The following is a 20890-nucleotide window of genomic DNA, read 5'->3' as shown; positions in this document are numbered from 1 at the left end:
GCCAGCCTGGGAGTGGTGGTGGAGAGCCCCCCTGAGCAGGACAGCAGCACAGAGGGCAGGAAGCCAAGCCAAGAGGCTGGGAGGGATGATCCCTGCTGATGGCGTCGAGCACCCAGGTACAGCCTCGCCTGAAGCTCTCTGACTTTAGACTGCCTAGTTACAGAAATCATTCTCTCCTGCTTTGTTTGCTTGGTTGTTTAACCCACTTTGAGTTTTCTGTCACTGGCTATCCAAAAAACTCTCGGGGCCGGCTCAGTGGGATAGTCTTTAAGTCATGCACTCCTCTTCAGTGGCCCGGGGTTTGCAGGTTCGGATCCCAGGTGCAGACCCTCACATCACTCATCAGGCCATGCTGTGACAGGCCTCCCACATAAAAAATAGAGGAAGATTGGCACAGATGATAGCTCAGGGCCAGCCTTCCTCACAAAAAAAACCAAAGAAAAGAAATTCTGACTGTTCCTTGCAGCTGGCTAAGGAGCACTCTGGAACAGCTATAATATTGAGGATTCAGGCGAGCTTCAAGGGAGAACTTCCAGATGACACTGCAAGGCTCCAGTCTAACCTGGAGATCCAAATGGGCTCAAGCCACATCTTTTGGGGGCCTGCTGTTGGGGGCACTCGTGTTACCCAAATTAATCCTTGTTTTGGAGGACAAGACTGAGGCTCAGAGAAGGGAGGTCACTGGCTATAGTGAGGACGTGTGGACCAGGCAGCAAGCCCAGATTCTGCCACTTGCTTTCTGGGAAGCTGCCCACTGTGGCTTGTCCACTTGCCGGGGGCTCCGGCGCCAGCGCCACACACATGTGCTGTGAGCGCCTGAGCCATGGTGGCTGCAGGTGCCTCCCAGAGGTGCCCAGAGGCCATCTGCACAGAGGGGAGGGGCCATGCTCCTGGCCCTGGCCCTGCCTGGTCCCCGCCTAGCAGCCCTTTCTCTTGCTTTCCTTGGCAGAGTCATGCTCATGCGACCACAAGGGCCAGTGTCTGGAGCCGCTACAGGGGAGGCCAGGAGCCTTCGCCACTCACCGTCCCTGGGGACACCCCCTTCCTTTGGGTCTTGCAGGACCCTATTCCCCACTTGCACAGCAGAGGTCTTTCCAGAATACGTGGAGTGCCTCGCTCATTCTGGAACGGGATGGGTCCCTCGCTGCCCTTTCCACGTCTCCTTGGATCGCAGCTCAGATCCTGCTGTCTCTGCCTCGTGGCCTCTCGGGGCTGCTGCAGGAGAGCCCAGGGACACCACAGTCCACCACAGCACAGCACTTAGGGCCCTGTGAGGCGAGAGCTGCCCGCCAGAAAGCACTGCCCACCAGGACCTCACACCAGCTGAGGAGGCTGTCGAGGCCCTGAGGCCCGGACACAGGGCTCAGACCAAAGGGACCCCAAAGGCTTCATGATGGCTGGGGGCTTCTGGCCGTGCTGGGGGTGAGGTCCCTGCGGTGTCTGAGGGTCTGCTGTGTGCAGGCTCAGGGTGCACAGGGAGGAAAGGGTGCAGGCCGGCCCCAGAGCTGTTCACAACCCAAGTGCAGACAAGCCAGCCAGGCAGACTGAGAATCGCGGCTCACAGGCTGTTTCCATGGGTAAAGGGTGGGGGTCGGGGCAGAGGCCCATGTCTGCTGGGGCACTAGTTAAGGACAGAGAAGTTTTAACTGAGACTTGAAGGCTTCCAGTGAGATGTGTGTTTGGCTGAAGTACCAGAAATCTCTACTAAGAGTGGCTTAAACTTCAAAGGCTTCTAATGTTTAATGTTTAAAAATGATGTGAGAGACTGGAAGTCTAGAGGTGTTCTGGCGGCCCAGCAATGTCATCAGTGATGCAGAAGCCACACCCTCTCCACCCCGCCATGAACAAAATGGTGGTAACACTCCCTCATGACTGCAGTGTGCCTGCCTCCACTCCAGCCATCACATCTGCACAGTCAATGTTCAAGCCAGAAGCAAGGGCGCATCTTCCTCCCCGCCCTGCTCTTTCTTTTCAGGAAGGAAAATCTCTCACAGAAGCCCCTAGACTTCCCCTAACGTCTCATTGGCCAGAATGAGTCCTTGCCAGGATCAATCACCAGAGGTGGGGGAGAGGAGGGTTGAGCAGTTGCCCTGACTGGCTTGGACCTACCGTGATTCCTCCAAAATGAGCATCCACGGGAAGAAGGCAGGGTGGAGTGGGCAGAGGCAGCTGTGTGAGCAACCAACTCGATCCTGCCATGAAGGAGAAATGGACAAGGGAGCTGAGGTTTCAAAGACAAGGGGACAGAAGAGCAGGAGGAGCAGCACATGCAGATCCTCAGAGATGCAGAGATGCAGAGAGCAGAGCTGCAGAGATGCAGAGATGCAGAGAACAGAAAGCAGAGACGTAGAGGAGAGATGCAGAGAGCAGAGATGCAAAGGCGCAGAGCAGAGAGCAAAGATGCAGAGGCGCAGAGATGCAGAGAGCAGAGATGCAGAGATGCTGAGATGCTGAGATGCAGAGATGCAGAGGTGCAGAGAGCAGAGGCGCAGAGGCGGGAGGCGAGCCAGCGCGGGATGACTGTGGTTCATTCCCGCATGAGCACAGCACAGGTCGGGAGCAGTGGGCAGGGTCTCCTATTACTTTTGATGCCTGGAGGGAGGCGGGTCCTGGGCAATAGGGAGCTACTGAGAGACACTGAGCAGAGAGTGAAGGCAGGCGCAGAAGGAAGTCACAGGTGTGCAGAGGCCCCTGGACTTTGGGAGCTGAGCAGAGCCTTCTGTGACTGGCAATAATGTTGCTAACAAATCCGGAGGCATCTGTCCCCACAGATGATTGTAACTGACAAGAGAGAGTAAACAGGACCTTTTGACTCCGCAAACCACAGCAACCTGGTTCTGATATGAGAAATTGCTCACTAAGAGCTGCTCTCCTCACCATCTCCAGGCTCACAGACAAGGGAGGAAGGAGGCCGGGCACAGGGGCAGGGTGACATCGGGGAGCCCAGTCACAGCTGCTCTGCTCCCCACACTGCGAACGTCCTACCTCTGAGCCGTTGTGTGTGCTGTTCCACCAAGCACACCCACACCCTGTCCCCATGCCCCCTGGATCAGATCGTGGTGATGCTCCGAGGCCACACCAGATCCCAGCCTCCACCCCCATCAGATGTCTCCTCCCTCCTCACTGAAGCCGTCCACATCCCTGGCTCCTCCTAAGGTGTTCTCTGGCCTCTTGTGGACAGATGCCCAGGCTTCCTTCTCCTCACAGTCCCCCAAGCTCCCAACCTAGGACCAGGTACACAGCAGGCGTTCAATACACGTTTAAGGCTGCAGAGTCCTGTTCACTATCCTCCAGTGTGAGGGCATACTGCTCTCCTTCCCACGCCGGCCCTGAAAAATGTCAGTGCACAGAGTGAGCCTAGTCGGGCTCACAGAGGGCTGGAGGGATGTGTCAGGGGTGTGTGTGTGTGGGCCTGGGCAGCGCCACCTGCCATGGGGACTGCAGGAAAGGGCTGCTCCTCCTAGAGCCCAGGCCCCCGTATGGCAGCCAGTCACCCAGCAGCCCACAGGCCCCCGTTCTCTCCTCTGGGGGCTGAGCTGCCCATGAACATCCACAAGGAAGCACTAGGTGGGGTCCGAGGGGAGTGGAGGGGCAGGGCCAAGAGCATCCAGAGTCCAGGCCGCCTCGGGCAGCCGCTCCTGAGCTCTCCCTGGGCCAGGTATCTGAAACCAAGAGCCTCAACCAGGGCCCCAGGAAATCTAGATTTTAAAAGTTAATGCCAACATTTAAAAACTGGAAGATTACAGACGAAATTCCAGCTGTCTAGCTTATTTTATGTATGAAGTGAGAAGATCTGGCCACCTGTGACAGTCCCTCAAGGCGACGCTCTTCTGGAGCTGAGCTGCAGCCGCTCTCTGGACAGAGCTTGTGCTCCCAGCTCGCCACAGTCCCCACCACTCCCTAAGCTTCTCCCTGCCCAGGTCCTTCCCTGCCTCTGCTGGCCTAACCCCTGGAGGCATCTGAGTTTGCGGTCCTCCCTTTAGCCCCGTGGAGCTTCACTCCTTCACCCGGGACGTGACCACAGCAGTGTCCGGCCTGGGTTAGACGCACGGGGAATGCAGCCTCAGAGCAGGGGTTCATTGCATGCCCCGAAGGCAGCTGAGAAGGGGTGTGGGTGGGCGAGGCCCGGGACCAGGGGCTCAGGGAAGTGTCCCCAAGGAATGCTGTGTCTTCTGACTCCAAAGCTGCACCCTGATCTCCTGCCCGTCTCCCACTCCCTCGTGCATCACTGTAGCCAGGCGTTCCACAAACCCTGGGCATGCTGGGGCCATGACCCCGGGGTCATCACAAAGGGCACCAGAAACAGGGACCCGTCCAACGCTCCATCTCCAGCAACTCAGAGAGCACAGCGCCACCGTGAGGAGGCCACTGCCAGACCCACTTATAGTGAGAAACTGAGCCTCCAAAGGGACGAGGGACCGGTCCAAGGTCACGCAGACTTAGAAAGCTTAGAAGCCAGGTCTGCCGGTCTCTCACACAAGCAGACAGGCCAGCCTTAGGCGATGACAACCAGGTGACCTAAGCACAGAGCGGGCTGTGTGTGTCATGGTGGGGGTGGGGTACTGGACAGGCAGGCTGAGGAACAGATGCCAGAAGGGCAGAGTCTCGCAGGGTGAGGGCACTGCTGTCTGGAGAGCAGAGGAAAGGTGCTCCGGCTGGAGGACCAGCTCGTGCAAAGGCCTCGAGGTGCTGCCGGATGAGAAACACGGCTTGTACGTGACAGAGGGGGACTCCGGAAGCCACCACCCTCATATGTGGAGACCCCTGGACTCTTCCTCCTCCCGGCTTGCCCCTCACCCTGGCAGCTGTGCCTCCATCTAAGTCTCTGTCTCCCTTCCTCCTCCTGCCCCGAGGCCCAGCCCCTGAGCCAGCTCCTCGTCAACATCCTGTGCTTTCCACATTGTCCTGTCTTGGCTCAGGCACCACAGATGCATTCCCTCCCTTGAAGTGATAATTAAATTTCTCATTACTGAGGGATACCTTCATGACATGGCCTCAAAGTTTAAAAAGAATTAACACTGGAAAAAAAATCCAGATTGTTAATGCCCTAAATGAGCACAGGGTGAGAGAAGGGCGCTCAGGTTCCTGGTGATGAGGAGCCCTGGTCCAGGAGGGAGAGAGGGAGGGGGTGAACTTGGCCCCCATGCAGCGCATGGGTAATCCTGTCGTGTATTCGGGGTTTTAGCCATCATCACATGTCTGAGCCCATTTCTGCATTTGGCCCAGAGCCCCCCAGGACTCACAGGTTGGAGAGCCCAGGTGAGGCCAGAGGGGACTGCAGGAGGGGGTGGGGATCAAGAACGGCTTCATGGAGGAGGCCAGGTCTGAGCTGGGTCTCCAAGGATGAGCCATCATCTAGCCAGGGCCTGGCATCGGACAGGAACCAAACACATGATGAGCCAATGAGTGAGTGAACGAATGAACAGGCACCCACCTAACAGACAGAAGGAGGGGCAGCCAGCCCAAGTCAAGGCTGAGACATAGGGCTCCCGGGGAATGCTGGGGGACTGCTGTGCGGTACCCGCCTCGCCCCCTTTATGGCTGTCTTGCCACCACAATAGCCGTGCTCTGCCCGCTCGGGAGCCCTGTTCTGCCCTCTGCTCTGGGAGGCTGCTCGCCATTCCCAGACACACCCACCTATGTCACCTCCGTGTCCCCGTGTGTAAGTGTACCAACCTCTTGGGGGTTTGTGAAGAGCGGGAGGTCGGTGTGCAGCCCAAGGCTGAAGACGGGAGGGAGAGGGTCCCGGGGCTCCCAGAGGTGGCAGATCAAGAGGGTGGGGCACATTGGCGGACAGGGTCAGGAGAGCCCTTCTCTGGGGGGTGGAGGAGTCCGCTGGTGGGGGTTCCCTCACCCAGAGGGGCTTCATGGAGAGGAGGCAGATGTGGGGCAAGGGCTGAACACCATTTGGAACAAGTTGACTTCCAGAAGATCAGGGACACCCAGACAGAGCAGTCTAGGAGGAACTGGACTTGGGGGTGAAGGTGCAACAGAGAGTCAGTGTTGGAGCTCGAGACCCAGACGAGATGGGGCAGAGGGGCAGTGGAGGGGCTGGAGGACGGCAAGGATGTTCATTAACTGGGGTCGTCAAGGTGGAGACTGCTGTGTCGATGTCACAGCCTCCGGGTGCCTCACAGGGCTGGGCCCAGCGAGGCCATTAAATAGACACGTGCTGAATTCATGCAAATTCACCCATTTCCCTTCAAATCATAGAATAGGACAGAATTTGCTGAAATCAGGTTGATTAGCTAGAAAGGTGAAATCAAGAATCACAAACAATAGCGAAATACAGACTCAAGACGAAACTAAGCATCCATGCTAATAACTAAGTCTCTCAAACATGCAGCCCACTGTGGCCTCTGGGCCTTTGCACCTGCTGGTCTTGCAGCCTGGAACACTCTACCCTCTGCATTGCTTGCTCCCTAAACACCCTCAGGAATTTGTTTAAACATCCTCCTTGACTTAATTTTTCTCCCTGGTCCACATCCCTGCCTGACATTGTGTATATTTTCCTTCTTTTTTCTCTGTCTCCCCAACTAGGCTGACAGCTGGATGAGAATGGAGACCCCTGCCTGCTTCTCCTGCTGCACTGTGCCCGGTGTCCAGAGCCGGCCCACCAGCCACAGGGCCTCAGTGATGTGCACTGGGCCAGTGAACACTGCAGACCACACAGGAGCATACTTCCAGGAGTGCTAAGCGCCGTCAGTTCCTTCACTGTCCATGGAGCCCAGCTCTGTGCCCGGCCCTGACTTACACTGTAGGCATGACAGCCGTGAAGGAGACAAACTCTGCCGCCCCCTGGAGCCGACGTCACAGAGGGGCAAACAGTGAGCAGAGCACAGCAGGTTAGAAGGCAGCAGGGCCACAGAGGAAAAGCAGGGCCAGGGGACCAGGAGGGGGATGGGGGCAGTGGTGGGAGGAGACGAGAGAGGGGGAGGCCCAGAGGGAGCAGGGCCTGGGGGCTCCTGTGAGGACCTTCTTCTGGGTGGGGAGTCACGGTGGGGTGCTGAGCGGGGGCCGGGCCCTGAACACTGTGAGGGGAATGGGGTGGGTGATGGCAGGGAGACTGGGGTGGGGACGCTGTCGCTGTAGACGGAGCAGGCAGGGAAGGCTCCTCTGAGGAGGTGACATTTGAGCTGAGCCTTGTCTGGACCATGTTTCTAGCTTCTGTAACCTGACACTTTAACATCTGTCCTGTGCGCACATGTGGACACGCCTTGTTCTGAATCCGATCAATTCGGCCTCCTGCCTCCCTCGTCATGCTGACCTCATCGCCCCTCCCCCCACCCCCAGGGAGAACCCTCCTTCTTGGGCCCACTTTTCAAACACAAACAGACCAATCCAGTGTCCATCCACACCCCACCCACCTCCTCTATTGGACACGCATACTCCAGGCCACTATCCCCTGCCCACATCCCCCAGGGTGGGTACCAGACAAGTAGGACAGCCCCGTGCCCCAGAGCCTGTGAAGTTATTCAGACCAGTCAGTCCGCAGCCTGCTCACCCTGCCTCACTGTTCCTTCCTGAAGAAACCATGGGAAAGGCTCCTGCCCGCAGTGTCCCCGCTCCCTCTGCCTCCTGACCACCCTGGGGCTTCCCCGTGTGGCCCTGTGTGGCCCTCCTTGGGGAACTGTGAGTAACCAGCTGTCTTTTCAATGGCATCATCTCCTGGTCTCTTGGCCTTACTGAACCTCAAATGTTCCATTATTACATCCTGTGTGGAACCAGCCCTCCCAGACCCTTTGCAGACACTCAGCATAAACAAAGGAACTGTGCACCCTGTTACAGTATCTTCGACAAGTTTAATATTTTAATATAAACTAGAGCTCCTTTTCCCCATAAAATTGGAGGCTCCATAAGAGTGGAGGGCACATCAGAAATTACACGGACAAGACCAGATCCAGACCCCTGGGACGTCCCGAACGTCTGTCTCCCAGGCGGCGGGCTCGGGCCAGGGCTTGACCGAGTCCCAGGCTCTGCCTGCCCACTGTGCCTGGAGTTCAGTTGGTTTTGCAAATTCAGCTTTTAAACTTGTCAGTTTAGCAGAGAACTCCTCGGTTCCAAACTCATCTTTCCAGCAATAATCCAGTTACACCACGAGTGAGGCGGCCTGTTCCCTGAGGCAGGTAACGAGAATCTGCAGATGTCAGCAGGGAGAGAGTCAGCCCGGCCTATTTCAGAACAAGGGGCGTCTTTGGGAGAGAGTCGGGGTGCACAGTGTGGGAGCACAGAACAAGGGGACGCCCTGGGGGACACCAGATCCAGACTTGTTTCCTTGGGGGCGTCGACAGTCATGCATCAGATTTCCAGGGAAGTGCCCCGAGAGGGGAGTGGGTTGGAGTTGAGCTTGGCTGTCACCCCATGGAAAGGAGGGCTGAACATTGCAGACAGCTGTGGCCCTGGGCGCAGCCGGACCCAAGGGAGACCCCCAGAAAGTCCCCTTCAAGACGGCCATCCTGGTCAGGACAAGGTCCACCTGCTGTAACAAGGGCCCACAGCAGAGTGGCACACAGAGCTGGCCCCTCTCCCGCACTCAGTCTGGAGGCAGATGGTTGGCACTGGTCTGGCAGCGCTGCTCCAGGAGGCTCCTGTCCCTGTCACCCCAGAGGAGCTGCCCTCGTCAGTGTGGTCAGGACGGAGCTCCAGCCTCAGAGCTCATGCTCCCGGCAGCAACAAGAGGGAGAAGCAGAAAGAAGGGCCTGCTTCTCTCTCCTGGGAAATATCTGGAAGCCGCACAAGTCACTTCCCTTCCCGTCCTGGGGGAGAGCTGGGTTCCACACCCAGCCCGCTGCAGAGGAGGCTGGGAACTCTGTGATCCTGGGTGGCCACATGCCCAGCTAGGAGTCAGGGGTTCAGTTGCTCTGAGAAGTGGACGATGCCATTGGGAGCCACCAGAACCTCTGCCACACCCCTGTTAATGTTTCCTCCCACCACCCCACCACTCTGTACCCTTTCATGTTCCATGAAAAATGGTCCATCAGACCAATTGCATTAAGTAATTTGTAATTCAGGAGCCAGCTGAAAATCCTGGGCCGGCGGGGGCTTTCATTCGATGTGCTGGCAAATCCCTGGTGGGGCCCCACACTGACTCCGGTTCCCTCCCACCACAGCCCACTGTGCACGTGCAGCCAGAGGCGTCTTCTCCAATGGAGGCCGAGCACGTCTCCTCCTGCTCATGATCCCCTGCTCCTTAGAACCTGACCCAGGGCCCTTGTTGTGGAACTGAGCTTGGACTAACGAGGGAGCTGAGAGGCAGCTGCTGGCCAGCCAGCCAGGGCCCAAGCTGTCAGAAGAGAAGGAGAAAGCCTCATTAGCAGAACATGTCACTATCGGAGCTGACTGCTTTCCAGGCCTGAGCTGGGGGATGTCTAAGTTTGGAGATGCAGAGCACAGTGCACCATGGGAGCGGTCCCAGAAACAAGGGGTGCTGGTCCACCCCACTCCCCAGTCTCGCACCTGCCTCTGTCTTGTATGTGCCTGCCACTGCAGCCTCCTGTCTGGAATGCCTCCTCTGATTCCTGTGGGCAGAGCCACGCATCAGGCCCCGCTAGATGGCCACCTCGGTTTAGATGCTGTTCCGATGCTGCCAGCAGGGGGTGAGCGTGTGCTGTGCTGGGCACGTCCTGCCTCTGCCCCTGGAACAGGGGACTGTCCTCTAGTTGGGTCCCCGTCTTCTCTTCCCAGCTGGGCCGTGCTCTTCCAGTGGGATCTATGCCTGATTCACCTCGGGTAGCGCGATGGAGTCTGGCCAGGTGCCCGGCATGTGGGCTTCACAGAGGGTAAGCCTCATGGGCAGAGGATTTGTGGAAACTGAACAATTCAGTGTGAGTAAAGTGCAAGGAGGGGGTGGGAGTGAAAAGGGCTGCAGGGGACAGGTCACAGAGGGTCCCGAAAGCCCACTCAGGCAGTGGGACTGGCCCTGAGGGGAATGGGAGCCCTGGACAGATGCCAGGAGAGCAACATTGGAGGACCACACGCTGGGCTGTTTGGCATAGAGAAAACCACAACGGGGGACCTGAAGGGGGAGCGACAAGACTCCCAGCCCATCCCCAGCCCTTTCTTGCTTCCCCAGGCCCTGCTCTCCGTGGGTGAAGGAAAATCTTCTCTGCCCGCTCAGATGCTGGGACCGTCCCAGGGCCGTCTCGTGAGCAGGTGGAAAGACTCTGCATGCAGTGTCACCGGCCTTGCAAGCAGCAGCCAGCGGCCTCCTGGACATCCTCAGGCTTCTGAGGAGCCCCTGCGGAAGCTCCCTGACACACGACCCTCCCTCTGGACCCCAAGATGTCTGGCTTCCTGTGGAGCTCCCTTAGACATGGAGCTGGGTGAGCAGCCCAGACCTCGGTCAGCACTCCCAGGGGGATCGCTCTGCGCCACTGTCATAAAAGGGAGATGTCGTCCCAGTGGACAGGCCCAACTCCTGCATTACAGTCAGAAAACTCAGCATCACGTGGAAATGACCCGAGGCTGCTTTGAGGGCCCAAACCCGTGCCGCAGTCCAGGCTCTGAGGTTTCACCTCAGTGGGGCTGAAATGCAGACCTGCAGTGAGGGTGGCCTCTCCTTGTGAGCCCTGGCGCCTCCAGGTCATCCTCTAGGTTCACTGAGCATTTGGACACGATGCTTCTTAGGCCACGGAGGTGCCAGCTCCCTTCTGAATTGAATCCATGCAGAGTGCCACTCTGGTTGGCACAGCTCTGTGGGGCACTGGACTGAGGCCTCTCGCCCACACGTCACCGCCCATCCATGTGTCCTCCTTGCACGGCCCCCACTCACAGCGGTAGGCACCACCCTGGGCCAAACCCCCACACTGCTGGCTGGCTCCGGATTCCGCGTCTCACCTCCACGTAAAATGCAGGGGGGCAGCTCCACCTCTCGCTCTGGGATGGGACCTGCCGGGACCTTACACGGGCTGTACCCTGTTCCGCTTGCCAGGCCGGGTCCTGCTGGGCAGGCAGCAGCACAGGCCTCGGAGCACCTTGAGCAGCCTCTCTGGCGTTGCCTCTCTGGCCCTGGCTGCTGCCCAAGGGGGAGGCCGGGGTCACCCCACTGGGGCGCCCAGGCTACTGGAAGTCTCTGTGGCAGCTTCCCTCCAGGGCCCCATGGCTGGGGCTGGCACTGTGGGAGGAGAGGACGGCCTTGGGGACCCGCTAGGGGGTCAGGCTGGGGGTAGTGGTGCCTGACTCCAGGCGGGGCAGGGTGCCAGGAGGCTCTGTGGCCTTCAGCACTGACTCCTGTTTCTCCTCGGGCCGCTGACGGCCAGCTTCATGGAGCCAGGTGGGCAGAATGGGCTCACTGCCACCATGTCGTCCGGAGCGTGCCGAGGCCCTCAGCTGCACCATGTAGGGTGGCAAAGCACCACAGCGGCTGCCCTCGGCAGATGGGAGGGACCTCCCGGTGCTGGCGTGGCCATCCCCCTGGGGCTTCTGGGACCTCAGGATCAGGAACAGGGCCCTGGTATTGTCATACCTTCGTGTTCTGAGGGACTCCAGGATTTGCTTCCACTGAAAACCCATCTTCATCATTGCTTCTGTCACCCAGGATTCCCTTGTGTCACAAGGCAGCTCCTATACGGGCTCAGTTTCGGCCAGCCCTGATTGACCCATGGGTCTCCCATGACCTCTTCTAAGGTCTTCCTCTTCCTGGGGTCAAGGGTCAGCAGGCCTCTCATAATTGGATGCATTCCAACAAAAGGAGCATGGGGAGCGAGTAGGCCCCTCTGAGCATGCTCTGCCGCACGTCACTGAAGTCCTCTCCCCAGAACGGCGGGGACCCGGTGAGCATGACATGGAGCAGCACGCCGAGGCTCCAGCCGTCAGCTGGGGGGCCGTCTTAGGGCTGCAGCCGCAGGACCTCCGGGGCCGTGTAGCCGGGGGTGCCACAGTAGGTGCTCAGTGGCCGGCCAGGGACCATGCTGCTGAGGCCGAAGTCGGCCAGCTTCGCGTTCCCCTCCGGGTCCAGGAGCACCTTCTCCAGCTTCAGGTCCTGGTGCATGATGCCCTTGCGGTGGCAGTACTGGAGAGCTGAGACGAGCTGCCGGGACCGGCCGCAGGCCTCCTCCTCGGTCAGGGGGCCGTGCTGCAACCGAGGGTCGAGGGTGTCCCCTCTGCTGATGTATTCTGTGATGATGAACAGCGTCTCCTCCGTGTCGATCACCTCTAGCAGCTTTACAATGTGGGATGGTGCAATGTCTTCAAACTCTGCATTTCACCGAGGAGTCTCTTGGCTCTGGAGGAGCTCTGCTCCTGCTTCGGGGTGATTTTCACGGCAACCTCTGTCCTGGCCGGGATGTGCAGGGCCAGCTTCACCTGTGAAGGAGCCCTCCCCAATGGTCCTGAGGAGCTCGTAATCGTGAAGACAGGTCTGCCTGCCAGAGAGGTGGCAGCGAGGCCTGGAAGCATGGTGACCTCATAACTACACTTACTGACAATACCAACCAATGATGCTAACTATGCTTACTAACTACGCCAACAAACAAAACGTTAGTCTGCTAACTAATAGTGACTAATGATAGTAACAAGGCCACCGATGCTTGCTAACTTACTAACTATGCTAATAAGTAACACTAACTATACCAAAGATGCTAACTCTACTAACTACACCAACAATACTAACTATACTAACTGTAATAACAATACTAACTAAAAAATCGTTTTAAAATGTGAAAAAGAACAAAAAAAAGCAAGGAAAAATAAAAAATGAGAAAAGAACAGGTTTTCATAAATTCCATCACAGCGGCTCCTTATGAGGTGAGAGCAGGAAATGCACAGGCGTGGCTGGGGATGAACTATAGTGGTTGGCTCACTTTTTGGTCTCAAGATCCCTTTACTCTGAAACAAAGGGACCCCAAAGAGATTTTTTTTATTTGGGATATTAGTGATATTTACTTTATTAGAAATTAAAATCTGTAAGATGCTTCAGTGGACTTTTCATTTCTAATTTAAAAATCTCTCGTAACTTTTGGCTGTTAAAGATTGCAAAATATCTACACTTAAAATATTCAACTCCTTTTCTTTAAACTCTGATTAGTCTCAAAATGATCCTACCACTGAAGTGCTGTTATAATCCTATAGGAAAATGTTCTGTTGCATGAGACCTGAAAAGGGACATCATTAATGTTCATAAAGCTGAGAGGAAGAGAGCTTTCCTCATATTTTCCCAGTAAGATCAGGAGCTGATTTCTCACCAGAAACCTTGGAGGCCAGAGGGCGTGGGCTGATGTACTCAAAGTGCAGAAGGAAAAAGAATCCAACCAAGAATCCTATATCTGACAAAACTCAGGCCATAAGGGTGGGGCCATAACTCGGTAGGACCAGTGCCCTGACAAGAGAGGCGTGTATATATCACAGTTTTAAAAAGGAAAAAATGAGCAATTGTCCAACAAAATGATGGATTATTATTTTAAAAAGGGAGAGAGAGCCCCCACTTTGCTCCTCGCACATGCAGACCCATTGTCACAGGTGGACCCCCCTGGCCTCCCCTGGCAGCACCCAACCCCCCCATGCTGTCGCCAGCAGCAAATAAGACCCAAACCCAGGAGTTCCCATCAATGCATGTTCCAGCTGCCTGAATGGAAACCCCTTGTTCTAGAAGGACACTGGACGTGCTGTCTGGCAATTCCAAGTGGGCATCAGTGCCCATCACACCACCCTGTGTGCTGGCAGGTGATGGACTTGCTGGCAGAAACTCGTGCTGTCTCTTTGCCCCCAGAGGACAGGGACAAGGTGCAGACAGCTCTCTGTCAGTGGGACGACTCTCCAAGGCCAGTCGCAGGAAGCCTGAAGGAAAGCAAGCCCCACACAGGGAGAAAGGGCAGCCTGGGAACAGCGGGAGAGGGTGCTTGTCCTCGTTTTCTTTTCCATTTCAACACAGCCGTGCGGGAGGAAAGCAGGCGGGCTTGGTGCGTGTGTGTGTTGGTGTGCACGTGGGCTCACTTGCGTGTGCACGTGTGCACCTTGATCTCCATCTCCATCTCCATCTCTCCCCTGGGAAGCCAGCTGCCCTGCCTGTGAGCAGCCTGTGGAGAGGCCCACGTGGTGAGGACCCGACACCTCCTGCCACCAGTCGCACATGGGAGCTGAGACATAGATTTCCAGCCTGGGATGATGCAGCGCCTGCCGACATCCTGACTGACCCCTCGAGAGCCCTGAGTCAGAGCCACCCAGCCGTGCTGCCTTTGGGCTCCTGACCCACAGAGACCAAGACAATAAACATTGGCTGCTGTGGGGGCTCAGTGTTGGGGTCGTCCGTCCCTCCACAGGAGATAGACCCCTCCTCAAAGCCTGTCCACTGTCCTCTGCGTGGCGGCCATCACTCAGGGCTCGCTGAAGCCGTCTTACTTACATCTGTTCACCGTCTCTGCCTTCCTCGTTAGGAGGAAGCCCCCGTGAGGACAAGGGATGTGTAGGTTCACTGTAGGTTCCCAATGCCACGCCAGCACAGAGGCTCCTTGACAAATGGCCGAGGTGCAGCAATGCAGCAGACCAGGAGCCCCATCACTGATGTCCTGTGTCTGAGAGGTGAGAACATGCCAGGGAACAAGCACGGGCCCTGAGTCAGGCCTCCCTGGTCCCAGCCCCGGCCCCAGCCCCAAGGGACCTCAGAGTCACCCAACCTGTAGGAGCCTCAGTTTCTGCATCTGTGCACTGGGGATGATAGTAACAGTTAGCCCCCAGGATGCTGAAAGGAGACAAGGCACACGCCTGGCACAGAGCAGCTGATCAATCAAGCTGCTTCTCTCACCCTCCCGCCTGAAAGTATAACATGAGAATGTGAGCTCCCTGTCGCTAGGCTGCAGGTGACTGCTCAGGGGCAGACCTGCAGTGAAGGAGGGCAGCTGACATCTGTAGTAAAGGATGCGTCCCCATGCGCCAGAGCCAGCATCCTCGTGCCCCGAGCAGAACAGGCTCCAGGGGACTGTTGGTTCTGTGAACCCAGGACAAAGCTGGCCCCAACCTCACGCACTAACAGCAACACACGGCAGAGTCCCATTTAAACCAAGGGTGGCACATGCAGAGGATGCCCTTGAACCCCATGGAGCATCACCTCCGATCCCAGGGCTGAAGCAGCACTGAATGATGTGGGGAGAAGAGGTAGAGAGGGTCGGGCAGAATCCTGGGATGGATGATGCCTGTGTGCAGACGTGGTCCTGGCCTCAGCATTGGGTGGGGCACTGGGCAGCTGAGAGCATCCTGGGTTCCTGCCCACGAGGATGAGAACCAGGAACAGGACGACCGTCCAAACTGGAGTGAGCAAGTGCAAGGTCACAGAAGTAACCTCACACCTGTTAACTCATGGCCCAGGGAGTGTCCCCAGCAGGACTTCCAGAGCCGGGACGAGGCTTTCCACGTGTGCATGCTTAGGCCATGGATGCCTCAGCTTGTGCGGTGCCAGACACAGGCCTGGGGAGGAAGATTCTGGAGCAGGAGTTTATCTGGGAGGTGGAGGCAGGAAGGTCAGGATCGACAGAAGGAAGAGACGGTGGCTAGTGAAGGCTCCTATCGAGCTGCTCAGCACTGTGGGGCCCAACTCTGGACACCCACCACCGTGGACAACAGGAGCTTGGTCCACCAGGGAGCCTTGGCAGCCGGGGCAGAGCACACTGCTCAGACCTCTCCCACCCAAGGGGTGAGGCAGCTGGGGTACCGGGTGAAGGTGCTCCTGGGGGACAGCAGTTTCCCACACTTGAGCCTGTCACCCAGGGGGCGAAGGAGTCTCCAGCAGTAAAGAAAGTCCCCAGGCAGACAGTGCTGGCAGCTGGAAGTCAGGCCAGAGGTTGAGGAGGCTAGGGTGAGGGGCTCTGAGAGACAGTGCTCCTGGGACCAAGAGAGAGCCACTCACTGTTCTCCTTGTAACACAGTAGATAACTGAGGCTTCACGTGGCCTTCGGGAGGTCAAGGGTGCAATGATCATTTTTGTCACTCTTATCTGACTTCTCTGGTGGACCATACGGGCTGACTCACTCAACACGTGTGCCAGCCCCTCCCTCTGTGCTTGGCTGCATGGGAGTCTCTGGAAAAAACTGAAACCTGCATCTCCCTGACTCCCTTGCAGCCAGGGTTCTGCCAGTGGCCTCAGCTCCTCTGGACAGATGCCTGCCCGAGATTTAAAAGGTGGAAGTGAGCCACCAAAGGTGGTGGAGGATGGGGCTCCTGGCTGGCAGGGAACAGAGGATCTGGTTGTCCCACAGCAGCATGCTCCAGCATCTGGGCCTGAGCATCACAGGCAGTGGGGTTTCCGTGGCAACAGTCTTGGGCAGGGTTAGTGATTGTCCAGGTGACTATTAGTGTTGTCCGTGGCCATGGGGCATCCAAGCTTGGTCCCCTGGTAGTCCTGGCATCTCAGTCCTAGCACCCATGAACAGATTCCCTCTGCTCAAACCAGAAAGAGTGTTCTGTCGTCTGCAACTAATCACTGTGACTGGCACCATCACTTTTAAAGCCATTTAGTGAAGGACGATTTACAGAGATGTGGACAAGTTGAAGGGAACCAACGAGGGATGCCGAGGCAGTCAGGAGCTGGCCGCAGCAGACGCTGTTACACCCTCAAGGCCAAAAGGGCAAGGGGAGAAAACAGCAGTACCAGAGCCCAGAGAGGGCTACAGCTTTAGCAGGGGGCTGCCCAGTGGAGCCATAGTCCTGGAGGTGCTGAGGCAAGGAGAGAGTGGAGTTTACACACCGGGCCTCTCTCCTCCCACCCTCCCATGTCCTGTTGGGCTCTCCCATTGGCTGAACCCAACTCGAAGCCAGAAGGAGGGGAGTGGGGATGAAGCAGTCTCCTGGGGTCAACTTCCCGGGGTGCAGAGCAGGGCGGGAATGACTCTGGAAGGGCAATGGAGAAGAATTAGCTCATTATATTGTGAGCACTATCTCATGTCAGTAGCTATCCCTTGAAGACAGTGTTCTTAATGCAATCCCAGCTGAACAGAGCCTGGTACATAGTAGGTGCTCAATAAATGTGTGCTGATGAACGAGGGTTGATGGCAATAGTGTGGCAGATACGTGCTAAGATTCCCTACCTTGTGGTCACTGTGAGGTCAGCGGTCACTAGCAATCAATGGTTTCCCCAGCTCCAGTCCTCCTGGCATGTACAGTGACCTCAACAACGACCTCAACAGCTGTGCACCCAGCCACAGCCCAGGTGGCCCTTGGGTCAGACCTGATCTCTGAGGACTGACCTCTGCCCAGGAGCTCGTGAACAGCTGGGATTTCTGGACTCTGTCCCCACCCAGGCTGCCCCTTCCTCTGCATGCGTTTATTCCTCTGGGCCTCCTGGGCGAGCCCTGTGGATGCTCGGTGGATGCAGGATGAGGAGGCACAGGCCTCCAGCCCCTCTCACTGGCCCTGCTGGCCCCCCCAGACTCGGGTACCTGCAGCCCCTTGTTCAGCAATCAAGCGGCCTAGGCTTCAGGCTGGGCCAGGCACCGTAGGAAGGTACGGCTGCAGAGCCAGTCCCTCCTTTTATAAACCAGGATGCCGACGCCGCCCAGGGTCACAGGCTGGTTGGGGGCAAAGCCAGGACTCAAAGCAAGACGCAGGCCCAAGGCCGTGGCCCTTTTTGCTACACCTCACGTAAACTCTGTAAACCCACTCTCTTCTAAGGTGGCACAGGATAGCATGTGCCATTCACCTCACCAGGGTTGTAAAGTTCAGAAACTACCCCATATGAAAGTGTCTGTGAACCGACAAACGCATCTCGGGATCTGGACTTTTCCCCAGAGCCCTGCACTGTGACTGGACACACGGGTGCTCAGTAAATGCTTCGGATGGGGATGGGGCATCCTGCCCTCCCAGCGCTTCCCCTCACCCCTCTGCTCTGCTCCACCCGCCCTACTCACCCAGAGCTCCGGGTACCCAGCTAGGTGGCCCCCACAGAGGGCAGGCCCGCTTGTGGAGATGTTGGCAGCCCGGGTGGGAGAGACCGACAGGGACCAGGGAGGATGGTGTGCAAGTGCACGCAGAGCGCACCAGGCTGCCGTGGGAACGGGGGCTTGTAACCAAGGATGAAAACAGGTCTTACCTCGGGTGTTGCCTTCAGCTTTTGAGAGATGGGTGTAAGGGGGCGTGGACAGAAAATTAAATGAGTTTCCCGGTCTCGTTCTGTTCCCATTCCAGGGCCATCACCGTCCTGAGTTTATGCTCTTTCGATGGAAAAGAGAAGGAAGACACAAAGATACTTGCACACACCCGTGAACTTTGTGTTTCAGGCGGCTCCGTGTTGCATGATCGCATCCTGATATCTGTTTCTCAGAAAGGCTCTGTGGCCTCGGGAGACACCGGCCGGGAGGGCCGGGCATCGAGTGGCCGCAGGATCGCTGCCAGAAGGCAGGTCCTCACCTCCTGGTCATGAACCTCTGCGACCCGCTGCCAGCTTCGTGCCCAAATCCCACGACTCGTCTCAGGGGAGAGTCCAGCCTTTGTGGGGTGTGGTTCTTCACTGCACCCAGCAGCAGGAGGGGGTGAACGATGTGGTGGTAACAAACAGCCCCAAATCCGTGCCTAAACCCACAAAGGCTTATTGTCGTTCTCACGCCCTGTCTGTCACGGGCTGGCGGTCTCTGCTCCACACCGGCCTTACTTGGGGACCCAACCTCTCGAGGCCACAGGGGAAGGGAAGATGGAGACACTCGGCTCTCAGATGCTTTCACAGGGATGTGGCCCCTCTCACCTGTCAAATCCACTGGCCAGAGCTGGTCACGGGGCCATGCCTCCCTCCAAGGGGGAACAGTCAGTGGGGACAGAACCCGGTCGACAGCAACATTTACACAAGTGGCAAAGAGCACAAGGCACTCCCAGCATGAACTCCATCCCGCTCACCTCTGAGGGCCTCGAGGCTTCCTCGGGCCCCGCCGTGGAAGATCACCCTTCCTGCCCCTCTGGTTCCACTGTCCAAGGGAGAGTGCGCTGGGGCCGGGACTCTAAATGCTGCCTGGGGTGAGGGGTGTGTGTGTGTGTGTGAGCGGGTGTGTGTGTGTGGGTGTGTGTGAGTGGATGTGGTGTGGATGTGGTGTATGATGGGTGTGGGTATGGTGTGTGTGTGGTGTGTGTGGGGTGTGGATGTGTGTGTGCGGTGTGTAGTGCATGTGTGGTGTGCAGGTACCTGTGGGGGAGGGTGTGTGTGTCCTCTGTGGCTCCGGCTGCTGGGCAGAGCTCATGTGGGTGGGACACGTGGTCCCCGTGGAGACCTCTGTGTCAGGAATGGCTGAGGCCTCTTCCCTTAGAAGTGGGTATTTGAAGAACAGTCACCTAAACGTGGACTCTCCCGAACTCGGAGACTCTGGAACTTCAGGGCACACGTCACCTCATGGGGAAGCTGTGAGCAGGGCAGCACCCGGTCCTGGCCCAGACGGGCTGACGCCATGCTTCTCCCGGACCCGCATGGAACAGAGCCCCGGGCAGTGCAGGAGCTTCCGGCTCTGGCAGCGGATCTAACTTCACCCTCCACTGTCCCTCCGTGGAGGAAGTGTTGGGAAGAGCCCACTTCACAGAGCGAGACCTCAGGCCAGATCACACCCCCACACTGAGGACACCTCAGTGACTGACACGCTCCAGCTGTGGCTCCCAGGTGCCCTGGGTGCAACTGCTTCAAATCTGTCCACCAAGAACGCCCCACAGGGGCTGCTCCCGGGATCTGCAGGAAGCTTCGTGCTTCACAAAGGGATGCAGCCGCCTCAGTTGTAGAAGCCCTGGGTGGTCCCTACTTCACCAGCGAGGCTGCAGCTTTGAGAGAGAAAATAGCACAGACTTCGCATGAAGGCTCCAGGGTCCCATCCCGGCCCCAGCAGAAAAATTGTGTGTCCATGGGCAAGTTACTTAACCTGTCTGAGCAGCTGCTTCCCACCTAGACTGGGGACTACTACCTGCCTTTCTTTCGAGGGTTGTATGGTGATTAAGTGAGATAATGTAGGAGACAGCCTGGCACAGAGCAGCTGCTCCCAATGTAGGAGCTGTGATATTGTTCCATGGAGGGAACTCCACGTGCGACTGGGCAGACAGGCCGAGGGGAAGCCTCCCACTGAGGGCCTGGGCAAGTCTGAGAGCTCCGCCCCTCGAGGAGCACCAAAAGGCAGCCCCGCCCCCTCTACTGAGGGCAGCCTCACCAGCCCAGTCAGGGGCACATGGGCCCAGCACTTTCACGAGGTGCTGCGAGCCAGCGGCTGCATCACCCCAGTGGCTCCCTCCACGGGCCCAGGGCCCCTGCTCACTGGCACTGTGGTCGTCTCCAGGCCTCTGGCCCCTGCCCTCCCCTGGGTTGTGGGTTCCCCCTTCCTCAGGCTGACGGAAGCTCTGAGCAATTAGCAGGTCTCCCCTTGCTCAGCTGAGGATCTGATCACGAGGCCAAACAAAATCGACTCACATGGACGCGAGCACGTTCCTGGCAGCTGTGCTGGCTCAGGCAGCAGATGGCTCCTGACGTTCGTCTGGCTGGCAGGGACGGCCTCGGGTGCGGGATCCAGAAGGGGTGGAACAGGAGTGGAGACAGAGGGAGCTGTGGCTCTGCCGTTGGGAGGAGGCACCAGCAGGCAGGGCCCGACTCCCATGGGGCCCCGAGGGCTGTGGCTCTGCAGCCTGGGACTCTGGATGAGTATCCTCTGCAGGGGCTGAGTCCAGACCTCAAGGCTGGGACATCTTTCCTCCCCAGTGACCAGCACAGGACATCAGTGGGCCAGCTGGCTGGTCCGGACCTGGGGATGGATGCTGAGGGTGGCCTCCAGCTGCCACTGGGAGCAACGTCAGAACCTTATCTAGAAGGTACAAGACCGGTGTTCAGAGGCGCTGCCACAGCAGCATCTCCCCTGTGGGCCCCTGAGAAATGCGGGCTGAGCCGACCCCTCACAGGCAGAGCCTCTGGGATCTGCCCACTTGTCACATTCCTCCCCTGCCGTCACACTCAATC

The sequence above is a fragment of the Equus asinus genome, chromosome 4 (assembly GCF_041296235.1).
Source record: "Equus asinus isolate D_3611 breed Donkey chromosome 4, EquAss-T2T_v2, whole genome shotgun sequence".
NCBI lineage: Eukaryota > Metazoa > Chordata > Mammalia > Perissodactyla > Equidae > Equus > Equus asinus.
The sequence above is the reverse complement of the archived record's forward strand: the minus strand, read 5'-3'. Positions refer to the sequence as shown.